This window comes from Rattus norvegicus, chromosome 5 (genome assembly GCF_021556685.1).
Source record: "Rattus norvegicus strain SHRSP/BbbUtx chromosome 5, alternate assembly SHRSP_T2T, whole genome shotgun sequence".
Taxonomy (NCBI): Eukaryota; Metazoa; Chordata; class Mammalia; order Rodentia; family Muridae; genus Rattus; species Rattus norvegicus.
Window position 1 is genome coordinate 116,012,291 of NC_141538.1, and position 12,219 is coordinate 116,024,509.

At 41.0% G+C, this 12,219-nt stretch overlaps 1 long non-coding RNA gene across 1 annotated transcript; it reads left to right on the forward strand.

The window, feature by feature from the left end:
* The first annotated feature begins 2,482 nt into the window (after positions 1 to 2,482).
* On the forward strand, positions 2,483 to 9,906 carry LOC120102923 (uncharacterized). Its single transcript, XR_015620350.1, has 3 exons — positions 2,483 to 2,610; positions 3,680 to 3,829; positions 8,474 to 9,906. It is a non-coding gene; the product is annotated as an uncharacterized LOC120102923 (long non-coding RNA).
* The last annotated feature ends 2,313 nt before the right edge of the window (positions 9,907 to 12,219 follow it).

A 12,219-nucleotide genomic window follows, 5' to 3' on the forward strand; every position in this document is an offset into this window, starting at 1 on the left:
CCCAGCTCTGAAAAAAAGAACCAAAAAAAAAAATTGTTAAGTACATGTTAAGGAATTAAAAACAACAACAACAGCAACAGCAGCAGCAATAAGAATAATGGGAGTTAGTGATCAAAGGGAACAGTTACCATACCTGTTCCCTGGGGAATAAAGGAGCCAGGTGTGAATTATGAAGCTACCATGCTCAGAGCACTGAGTAACAGAAATATTATTGCTCATCCAGTGCTGAGCCTTTGGCCTGAAAGAGTTGCTCTGTGGGGCTGGGACCCAGAGTCTTAAGGAGTGATTATAGTTGATGCTGGGGTCTAATCCATAAGAAAGTAGAAGAATCTGGTACATGAAGAAACAAGGTTGGGAAAGAAAGGGTTTATTTAGCTTATACCTCTACACTGCTGTTCATCACCAAAGGAAGTCCAGACTGGAACTCAAGCAGGTTGAGAAGCAGGAGCTGGTGCAGAGGCCATGGAAGGATGTTACTTACTGGCTTGCTTCCCCTGGCTTGTTCAGCTTTCTTTCTTATAAAACCCAAGACCACCAGCCCAGGGACGGCACCACCCACAATGGGCTGGGTCCTCTCACCTTGATCACTAGTTGAAAAATGCCTTACAGCTGGGTCTCATGAAGGCATTTCCACAACTGAGGCTCCTTCTCTGTGATAAATCCAGCTTGTGTCAAGTTGACACACAAAATTAGCCAGTACAGATAGGTCCCAGAAGGGAACTGGTGACGAAAAAGAGATTCTGGTTATAAGTAGAGCCTCAGTCTAGTCTGTCCAGAGTACTGAAAGGGATGGTATGTGGGTTCGTATGTGCTGGTAACAAAAACAACAACAGCAACAACAACACCACAAAATCATCATGATTTGTATGTAGACCCAAGCCCAACTCTGGTAACAATATCTTCATATGTATTTTAAATATCCCATTGTAAGAGTTGGCATTTGTACATCTCATATCTATTATAAGTAATAGCACAGAAAAACTAGCAAACTAGACCACTCTGTGGGTAGGAAGAAAGGTTTATTGGGGATCAGACTTCCAATGCCATTTCTTGGGCTGGGAGAGGGGCAGAACAAAGAGTAAAATGGCAAAGCAGCATGAAGATTTTCAATGACATCAGGGTGGGATCTGGGCTTGTATAAGCTGTTGGGAAGTAGGTATATCCACCCAAGGAATTGAGCTTTGGGAGAAGGTTAAGCCAAGGTGCTAACAAATGGGAACCCACCTTAGGGGATCTGCATTCCTGGTAAACAGAAACCTGCCTTTAGGCTTCTTTACCTAATAACAATCTTGGCCAAAGTCTTTCTGTTTAGAAAAATGCATCTTGCACTTCCAGTTTTTGTTTTTTTGTTTTTTTAATTTGGGATTGGGGATGGGCAGTGAACGGTAGGGGGTGGGGATGGGGGGTGTGTGGATTTGGACCTAAGGTCTATATTATCTCATTTCATCATATAAGAATGATTGGAATCCTTTTCCCATAAAAGACAATGATGCACAGACAGGAAAAATGCTTATCAAGTGATGTGTTAACATGTCATCAGGGCTTCCTGTACGTTCAGACTCTTATCTCAAACCAGTACTTGTCCACTATGTCATACTGTCTTCTCAACATCTCTCTGAAGGTCACATGATCCATGGCCTGATGCTCGACTATTAGCAATGTTCATTTTAATTCTCCTTAAGCAGCTATTTATTCATATTCCATTTATTCAACAAATATCAGTATATATATATTTTTTTCACCCCAGAAGGAGAACCCATAATAGACCAAAGTAATAATTGAACCAATGAGTTTTTATTGCAGTTATTAACAGGAATATGGGTAAGGTTACCTACAAGGAGCAAATACAGCTCAAAAAGCAGCCATTTCATAGAAGAGACTGCCAGACATGATTGACAGGTTATAGCTCATGACAACTGTAATCCTGGACCTAGAGCCTCCTTCCCCAGCAGTTGTTTACTTCTTTCTCCACCATTGACATGTGACCTTTTGTTCTCCTACTGCTTCTCTCTCCTCCAAGAAACTGCCATATAGCAAATAATTTGAATACAGTTCTGAAATCAACTGGGAATCTTCCTCAGGAATTTTCTCAAAATATCAGCAAGTCTACAATCTTCTCTAGAACTCTGAGCTATACGCCTGAGAACACAGGAGACAGGATTTACCCCACTTGGGTCCCTGGACTAAGGAGTTTGCTTTAGGTCACCACAATCTAGCTATTCCTGAGCTGTCCCTAAAGAAACTCCCATCTGTCTTTGTGACATCTCTTTTATGTCACTGTGGCATTTTCTAGAGCAAAAGTGGTGCAGACAGGCTCCTAAAAGATGAGCAGTGTCCCTGAGGAGAAGACTGAGCAGGAGAGAGCCCTTACTTTGGAAACCCCTGGTGGTCAGATGTAAGGTCCTGTTTCCCAATTGGTTCTTAATCTATCAATACAAATGCCATGGGCCAATTGCTGAGTGGAAGGATAGGTGGGACTTCCGGAACCCCACAGGAAGCTGGGAGAGGCAGGAGAATTTAACCATGCTTCAGAGAGAGAAAAGCCAACCAGCCGTGTGAGGTCTGGGGCTAAGCTGCCACCAGGCTGTTCTGCAGATTGAGGACATTGAGGTGGGTGAGCAACTGAAGTTGAGTGCAGATTTAGAGTGCTGAGCAGGGAGTACTGAGAAGGGGAAGCTAACTGAGGTAGATCGGGGGTGCCCAGCAGTTGAGCCAAAAAAAGGAAAAATGAAATTGAGCAACTGTGTGCGTCTGTGTTTTTCATCTGTAGATTGAATATTCTCTGGGCAGGGTACTATGGTAGCAGGTAACATGGCCTGTTCCCTGAACTTGGGCAGGATTGGAAAAGCTACACTCAACAGGCAGATTTCTGAGCTGTATTTCCACCCCATCCCACCCCTTAGTTCTGCAAAGATTTCTTTCTGTAGGTTTCAGACAAGCTCTAAACCTATGTCTGAAGATGCCTCTGACTTTTTGCCTTCTCAGTTCCCAACTCACAACCTTGTCATGCCATACTGCGTGTTACAATGATTTTGATAAAGAGAAGAAATTTTAATGCTTACCAAATACAAACAAAACCAGAAATCAAAACAACAACAAAACCCCCAAACAGAAACCACATTGGAGGTTGATTGGGTAGAGACGGCAGGACATCATGAACTTTCTAGAAGGTTATCATAGTCTTAAATGCTTTGCCCAGCTAATAGTTCTTTCTTGTGGGAAAGAGAGTGATTGAAACCTTTCTAGCCTTGATATTTTTCAAAATATTTCTGTAGTGTCAGAATTTTGTAGTTATTTGTTATATGTGAAACCTAATAGGTATATGAATATGTACTTTAGAATACACTTAATGTGTTATTGTTATTAAAATTATATTTGTAGTTCACAGGTCCCAGGAACTAGGGAAGACTTATGAAGCATTACCTATCCAATGCTGTTCTACTGTGAAACACCAGCATCAGTAGGAGCTTGAGGGATGTGCAGAATCTCAAGCATTTGAACAAATCTGTTGATTTATCAGCACATTAGCATTTAAAAATCTCTAGACCAGCTAGCTTCTTGGTCCAGTGGGTGGGGGATCATTTGGAAAAAGTTCATACATATCTTCAAACACCAAACTGCTTCCCCAGTTTGCAATCTTCCAGAACTCAGTTTGGTTTTCTATATTTTTATTCCTTAGCAATTGTGTTCTAGGTCTCATGGCCACATGGTTAAGTGAGCATCTTCCAAAACTTCATCTTTCAACACAGTTCAAAGCAACAGCAAGTCTACAATCTTCTCCTGCCCTCTGAGATATATGCCTAAGGTCAAAGGAGACAACAAGAGTAGGGTAAGAGACATTATCAGTTGGAATCCAGAGTTCATCAGTGTTGGGTTGGGCCCCAACTCATACTGTAATTGTGTTTGAGAAAAAGCCAGGATATGTTTGAAAACAATTAAAGGTAGGGAAGCCAAGAAAAACCACAATGCCAAGGAACTTTGGGAAAGTCAAAGACAGGCAAAGGTCGGGGCTAAAAATCCCTCAGTTCGCTTTGGCACAGGTGCTCGCTATCCTGCTGGAATTTGAATGTAGGAGTCCCTGACCAGCGCTGATTGCTTCTGTGCATGCTAAGCAGGCCAGCTGCTTGTGGATGTGTGTTCAGCTATTTGCACATGTAAGTGGACAAGACGATACCTATATACTGGTGTGTCTGAGGTTAATTCCACTGGGTGAAAATAAGACCAGTACCACAGTTTTTTGAGTCAAATTGGAAACACACTTTATTAAATACTGGTCAGGATAATGGATAGGATACTCCTGTGTATGGCCAGGTCCATACCAGGATTCCCGGCGAATGATCATGGATAATGATTATGGATTGCATAAGTTGGGTTCTCATAAAGGCAAAATCTACAAGGCTATGTATGTCTTACCTTTGTCCAATTGAGAGTGATCATAAATCCTGACATACTTCCTATCTATATAGCTCCTGACTAAATGTGATCGAGCACATCTTATGTAGTTATGGCAACAAACTTCCTTTATAGAAGTGAAAATGAATGGCTTGTTATCTTACTTGAACAACAGCCCCCCAGCATTACAGGAAGTTACCTGTCCTTGGGCAAGTAGGGCTTACAGGTTAGAGGCATTTATGTTTTATAGATCTCCTGAGCATAGCAATTAAAACTTAAAACATAATTTTAGCCCTCAGAGGGTCTGTAGCTCTGTCTTCTCATCTTGATCTGAATATATCCTGTAGGTTGGGGTTACTGACTTAAGAGATGTCTGAGTTCACACACATAAAAGGGCTCTCCAAGTTCCCAAGGCTGGAGTCAAAGAATTCTTACTTGAAACATTGGAGGATTCTGAGACTAAAGATATAGCTGTGTGGGAAACACACACACAAAACCCACAAAGTCCTTAGGGCCAAAAGGATTCTCTTTCCTCTACCGAGCTGCTCGTGTATGACTATGGGAGGGGGCACCACCAACACTTCACAGTTTCAGCTAACATTAGTACAAGTGAGTGTCATTCACACACACACACACACACACACACACATATATATATATATGTAAATTGTTTTCATGAAGTTCCTTTTGTAAGGAATAGAATATAAAAACAAACTGTCTTAGTTGGAGTTTTGTTCCTGTGAAAGACACCTTGACCACAGCAACTCTTATAAAGGGAACCATTTAATTGAGTCTGGCTTACAGTTTCAGAGGTTCAGTCCATTATCATGCTGATGGAATAGGATGGCCGCATGTAGCCCAACTTGATACCTGAGAATGAGCAGAGAGTTCCACATCTTGATCCACAGCCAGCAGAAAGTATGAGCTTTGGAGACTCAAAGCCCACCCCTTAGTGACACACCTTCTCCAACAAAGTCACACCTACTCCATCCAACAGGCCACATCTCCTAATATTGCCACTCCCTAAGGACCTATGGGAACTATTTTCACACCGCACCAACTCACTATTTTTAACAATCTCTCCCTCTCCCCTCCCCTCCCCCACTCCGTTTCCTTCTCCCTCTTGCTTTCCCTCTTCCTCTTCCCCCCTGGGTGGGGGAATCATTTCTTTGCATCTGGGTTACACTGAGCTGCCTTGAGATCCTAAGTAATGATTGGCAGAATGAAGTTCGGGCATGATCTCACCCAGAATTCAAGTGTTCTGTCATAAAGCTATGATGCATCCCTGCTGGGAATCAGTTCGTGCACCATCTGCTCAAGGCTTCCCTGAACGTCATTCCTCTTCCAGTATGTGTGGGACATGGGCGAGAAGTCCCTCTCTAAAACGCCAGGTGTTTTTCTGTTGGGAGGAAGAACCCATTGCACTCACCCACACCATGGCTGCAATTCCTATACTTAAGGCCGATTATTGAGAGAATAATATACAGATATAGTTAATGACTAATGATATGTTACAATATTTAATATAATAAAACATTTTATGGACATGGGAGCTTTCATTAAAAAAAGGAAGACCCCAAAAAGCAAATCTGAATAATAAATAGGTCAGCTAAGTAGTAGACTGTGTTGTTGACATAATAGTGTGACCTATGAGCATTAAATGGGGGTTGGGGCATCATGGAACTGAGGTCTTTGCAGATGCTTCTCTATCAACTTTTCCCTGAAGAGGAACTGCCCCCTGGTGTGGGGAGTTACCTCTCAAGTGAATGCCTTATGACTTGCTTCAGGCAGACGTTAGGAAACATCCTTCCCCAGAGGGACATTCCTGCCTCAGCTGTTTCCTTCAGTCTACCCTGGGGCCATATTTGAGATAGCAGCAGGTCCTTAACTCCATCACCAGCCAGGGTTTAGGTCTAGTCAGAGAGATCAATTCGGGCAGATTCTAGAATAGAGAGATGAAGACACCCTCCTGCTGCTTGTACTGAGACCCTGGACTGGAAAGTTGTCAGGATATTCAGATTTTCCTACAGCACTATCAGCAGAGAGCTCAATGTGGCCGCAATCTTTTGTGGATGGCAATATGCATGCATGAGACAAATACTGCTGGTGTAGACCATGACAGGCATAACATAGTTTTTCACGCTCACAGCAGTTTGAGATGAGTTTACATAAAAGGCTTTTATTTCATAGAAGGTACAAGAAACAACAGGTCTCAGAACTTTGGAGTCATTTCTAAAAGCTCAGCTAGAGGGCCTCTTCAGTCTTCCCAGTCATGTATGGGCCATTTTAAAGCTAGGCCGTTTTCTACTGAGACATTGGTTCAGCTGTTTTGTTAGTATAAACGACAGTCTCCTGAGCAAAATAGAAAATTTGCTATTCTTTTCCATAAAACTATAACCCAATAGGTATTGTTACAGTGCAATAGGGTGGCCCTGTTACTCCAGTATTCAAGTTTTAAAATTCTCGGCATCCTACATTCTACCATCATTCCTACCTGTTGCTCAGACCCTAACAATGAAGCTGTTGCCACCAGTATGTCACATATTCCAGGGCACAGGAAATGGGGAGTGTGCAACCCAAGGGAAGGTACTACTGCATATTTAACATGTATTTGATCTGGATGGGATTTGTGTGTATGTATACTTGTGTGTGTGTGTGTGTGTGTGTGTGTGTGTGTGTGTGTGTACATGTGTGTATGCTTCTGTATGTGCATATGTGCATACATACATATCAGAGCATGCATATAGAGGACAGAGGACACCTTGTAAGAAACAGTTCTTTTCTACTACCATGTGGGTCCCAAGAATGGAACTTAAGTTCTCTCTGGCTTGACAGTAAGCACCTTTACCCACTGAGCCATCTCACTGGTTCTCGGAAAGCAGGTCCTTTTTAAGTAAATGACTTTAGGGCTGGAGAGATCCCTCAGAGGTTAACAGCACTTGCTGCTCTTGCAGAGGACTTGAGTTTGCATGCCAGCAGCCATGTTGGTCAGCTCACATCTCCTGTAACTTCCGTTCCAGGGAGAACCTGTGCTTCTAGCGTCCAGGGAATCTCCAATGATGTGCACATATTTCCTATCCCCAACCCAACATATACAAAATTTAAAATGAAATACATCTGGGAGAAAATACATTAAGTAAATTACTTAAAATTTTATGTATGATGTTCACACATATTCCATTAACCTTATCATATCCACGGGATACTGCCTAGCCATAAAGGGATGGAAAAAGCAATCCTTACACAGGTAGCCAAATAAATGTTCACTTAAACCTTGGAGTAAAGTTCTAGCATTAAGAGGAGGAAAATAGTAGACACTGGTAAATAATATCTTCCTCCTTACTTGATTAAAATAAATTCTGTGTTGTTTAAACTGGCTAGAGTGATTGTCTCTAGTGAAAAGTGCTATAGCTTCTTAAACCAGTACTGAGAGGGCCTTCTACCTTGTATTGGAATGGATTTAAGCAATCATTTCTGAGCCAAATTTGTGTCCAAAATCTCATTAGCAAAACAAAAAACAACACAGGACTAAGATGTGTTTTTGAAAAGTATGCAGTACATTTAAAAGATCCAAATTAATGTACAAGAATCACCTTGAGGTGGAAACACTTGAGAGTTATACTTGGGAGTAGAATGAGCAAAAGACAGACAGGCTGAAGCCTGTGTGATAGAGATAAAAAATAAAGATTTCAACTTATGCGACACTGTGCAATAAGCTATTTTGGAAGTGAGTAACAGGAGGTAGGTGTGGTTTGTGACAGGCAAAGAGTTAACCGAGAGGCAAGTAGTGAGATTTATTGGGTGTTTATATTTCCATGGACAGACAACCTAGATAAATGTCTTAATTTCTTTCTTACCATTGGCAACTATGTTTGTACTGAACTTTATATGAATACTCAATAAGCTTAAATACAATAAGAATAAGTAACTTTCCTAAGGTCATGTGCATACTACTAATGGTATGGCTGGGTTCCAAAGCCAGGAAATCCATAGCCTTTGCTCTCCATTACTCCTTTCTGTGGTATGTGGTTGTTATTGACATGTGTAGCTGTGGTTACAGCCTGGCTAATTCCCATTCCAGGGTGTCCAACACCAGTTTCAGATCAGAGCCTTGAAAATGCACCAAAGAATCCATCAGATCTGTAAGTGACCTCATATGTGAGTAGTCTCTATAAATGAAGAGGCAATGGCATTTCACCCAGGCTTAAGTCTACCCACCATTGTGTGGAGCATTGTGTGAAGAGGAAGTCCCTCCTGTGTGCCCAAAGGACAATGTGAAGAGTCAACAATGTGTGGACTACAGAAAAGCCTTGTCAGAAGCTCAACAAGTGCTTCAGAATCATGACCGTATGTCAGAGCCAGTGCTTTGTAAGAAACAGCAAAATGAACAGGATTTCTCCTCTAATGAAGCTCAAAATCGAACGGGCAAACAGATGTTAAATAATTTAAATTCATGTGAAGCACATTATATAGAAATATATGAAGTACACAATAAGAGAAAATGATACAAGGATGTCCATTTAGACTTGGATGTGGGACAATAAAATGATGTGTTGTGAAAAGTGTTAGATGAAGTACTGAGAGAGAACATGGCAAGGAAGTACTGAGTCTAGGGTCCCTAAGGTAGTGTGGAGCTCAATGTAGTGAAGGAACTCAAAAGCAGAGTCATGACCACTGAGAGGAATACTTTAGGACACGACTTAAGATATTAAGGAAAAAACATGTCTTTTCCTGTTCTAGGAATCAGATCTGTGTGCTTGAGTAGAGAAATGCTTTTATGATTTATGAACTGAGACAATCAATCAGTCTTGTTACAATACTAATCCATTAAAGAGGATTAGGAGTGACAGAGGAAACTAATAAAGGTAGTTAAAAGTGTTAAACTAGTTAGAAGTGTTTAAAGGCTAAATGTAGTTACATTTCAGTATACCACAAGGCATGCTTTGAGATGCCAGGACCAGGCCTCTGTGCAACATTTCAGCTTGGACACCTAGTTATCTGTGGAACTCAGCTAACGGGGACACTATGAGAGCCCTGCACACTTGGAGGGCCTAAAGAATGAATTGTTTCTCCCTGATTTCGGTTTATCTTTATTTCCAGTCTATAGTGTGAGCAAAGTCATGTTCACCCTGAAAGCAGCAGTCATTTTAGGGGCAACAGTTAAATCCAACACACTCCTCATTGTTTTTTAAACACAGAATCTTTGTCATTGTGCCCCCTCAGTGGCACCAGCAAACCTAAGCCCTTCCTCAGCAATCTGTCCACAGGTAAATGCAAGAGGTCCTTCAAACTCTGGGACAGCATCAGTATCCCTTCTCAGAGTCTGAGTTTCAGCTCTGTGAAGGTCTTTACCCAATAGTTATATTTTGTAATGACAGCTCTTCCTGCTATAAGCCAGTACTATAAGTAACTACTACCTACAGTCTTATCCCTATCGTACCTTAGCATTATCATTTTGCTATTTAAATCCTTAAATTCCCAGACAGCGGTTCTTTATATTAAATTGTATCTGTTAAAATAATTCTCCTGGTTGGGTCTTTACTAACACAGGATGGGATTTTATTTCCTTTTCCTTTTGATCTTTAAAATATGTATCTGTATTACATCATCTAAAACTATAAGCTAATGAAATGACAAAAGTCATCACGGAATATGTATAAAAGCCTTATGGTCAGGAAAGTAACAGGATTCCAGTGATCACAGTGCTAGGAACTTCTGTGACTTTTAGCCTCAGTATGTATAAAATAGATACAGTAAAACTCCATTTACAGGGCCATTTTGATGATCTAGTGTATACATCATAGATACATGACTCATAGCATTATTAGAAGTACTCATGGCTACTATTAGAAGTACTACATTGTTAAACTATCTTAGAGATATTGCTCAGTTTGTAGCATTACCTTATATGTATAAGGTCCTGGGTTTGATACCTAGAACCTATCCCCTAATACATCATTTTAATGCTAATTAATTCAAAGATGCTTTTAAGACAGTGCTCAGCAATGTTAACTTCCTATTCTCTTTTGCTAGCCTATAGGTTCATCTGATTCATGACTTCCTCTCTCATGCATAGCCTGTGAATTCTCCTATCTGTACATCTTTACTTAACTGATTCCTCCACCATCCATCCTCACAAGATCAAGAAAACTCAACACAATACCCAGCATTTTGTAAATCTACAGTGGCCATTTGTTGGCTGATGTCTTCTCCTTGCTAATAGCTCACTCCTTGATTGGCTCCTCACTGCCTTGACTACCTTGGTTTCTCTCAAGATACTCCAGGGCTGTCCTGGAACACTAGGAGAAAAGGGCAGGGCAGGAAAAATAAAGACACTTTCCACCACACCTTGAGGCTTCCCATTGATAAGGCCAGCAGCAGTACTTCAGCTTCTCCTTCACGTCAGCCAGCTGGATCTCTATCAGAAGCCTAGGGCTACTGGCTAAGGCCCATTAGCAGTTGATTAAGGGATAATTAGAAAACCCATTCAGGGTTGATAGCATGTCTCAGTTTTCCCATTTATAAATTGTAACTAACTTGAATGAGGCACAAAACAACTCATGGGGAAATTCATCCTGGAAGTTCAACTACACTATAGCTCATAAGAGCTGGTCCTCCATGGACTTCTCAGTAGGTCAAAGGGCACATCTTCCTGAAGTCCCAACAGGGACCACAATGGTAAATATCACCAAAATTTCAAAGAATACCAACATCCCTTGTCTGGCCATCTTAGAAAAGCCAACTTGGGAAGAAAGACGGACTTGAGTTGAAAACTCAGGTTAGCAATCTTGGGTAAATCATTTAATCTTTGTATTCATTTCATCATTGAAAACACAATTGCCCTTATAGAAAGATTATTTTCTTTTACTTTATTATTTGTTTGCTGGTTTTTAACAAACCAAAGTAGCAGGAGGAGAAAGGAGAGTTATGTGGAGCACAGAGGATTTATGGGACTGTGAAACCATTCATTCTGACACAATAATGGCCAGGACAACACAACCCTTGTGAAAACTATGGCCTTGTATTGCTGAGACCATAACACTAGCTCAGCATTGCAACTAACATGCAAGGTGATGATAGTGCAAGAGACAAGTGGGAAATCCCAACTCACTTTTATGCTCACTTTTTCTGTCCACCTAACCCTACTCTAAATGCATCATTCATCATTTTGAGAAAGATAAAAAGAAATGTTAGATTATTCCTTACAGGTGTCTGACCAAGGGTGTCAATTACTTTAATGCAAACAACTCCTCTCAGGCTTGAGACTCTACATGTCTAAGAAGCCATGCAGGTCCTTGAGGCTACCCTTGGAGACTGAAGCAAATAAGAAATGGTAGTTGCTCGGGGGATTCTTTCACCTCCTTGTCCTTGTCCAGTGTCAGCAAACAGCACAACACAACTAAATGAATACACCAAACATTGGTGAATATGTGTGAATGACAACTGGGTGAATTTAGGGTAATATTATCAGACAAAGTACAGGATACTTGGGTAAACTTGAAATTCAAATTGGTGATTTTTTTTTACTTATTAGATTCTTCTCCAATCCTGATTTCACTAGTAGTGAGAAATTACTAATTTTCCAGGACTTAGTAGGAAACTAGACATGGTTTCTTTCTTATTGAGCAGGCCTTAAGTCCAATCAGAGAGCCGTTGTTTACTGTCAAGATGTGCATGCTACTACCTCATAGAGTTATAGCCACATGCTCCTTGTTGATTTGTCATAGCTGCATAGGACTGTTAGTTATTGTTGTGGTTTGAATAAGAATGACCCCCTGTCTTAGGGTTTTATTGCTATGAACAGGCACCATGACCGAGGCAACTCTT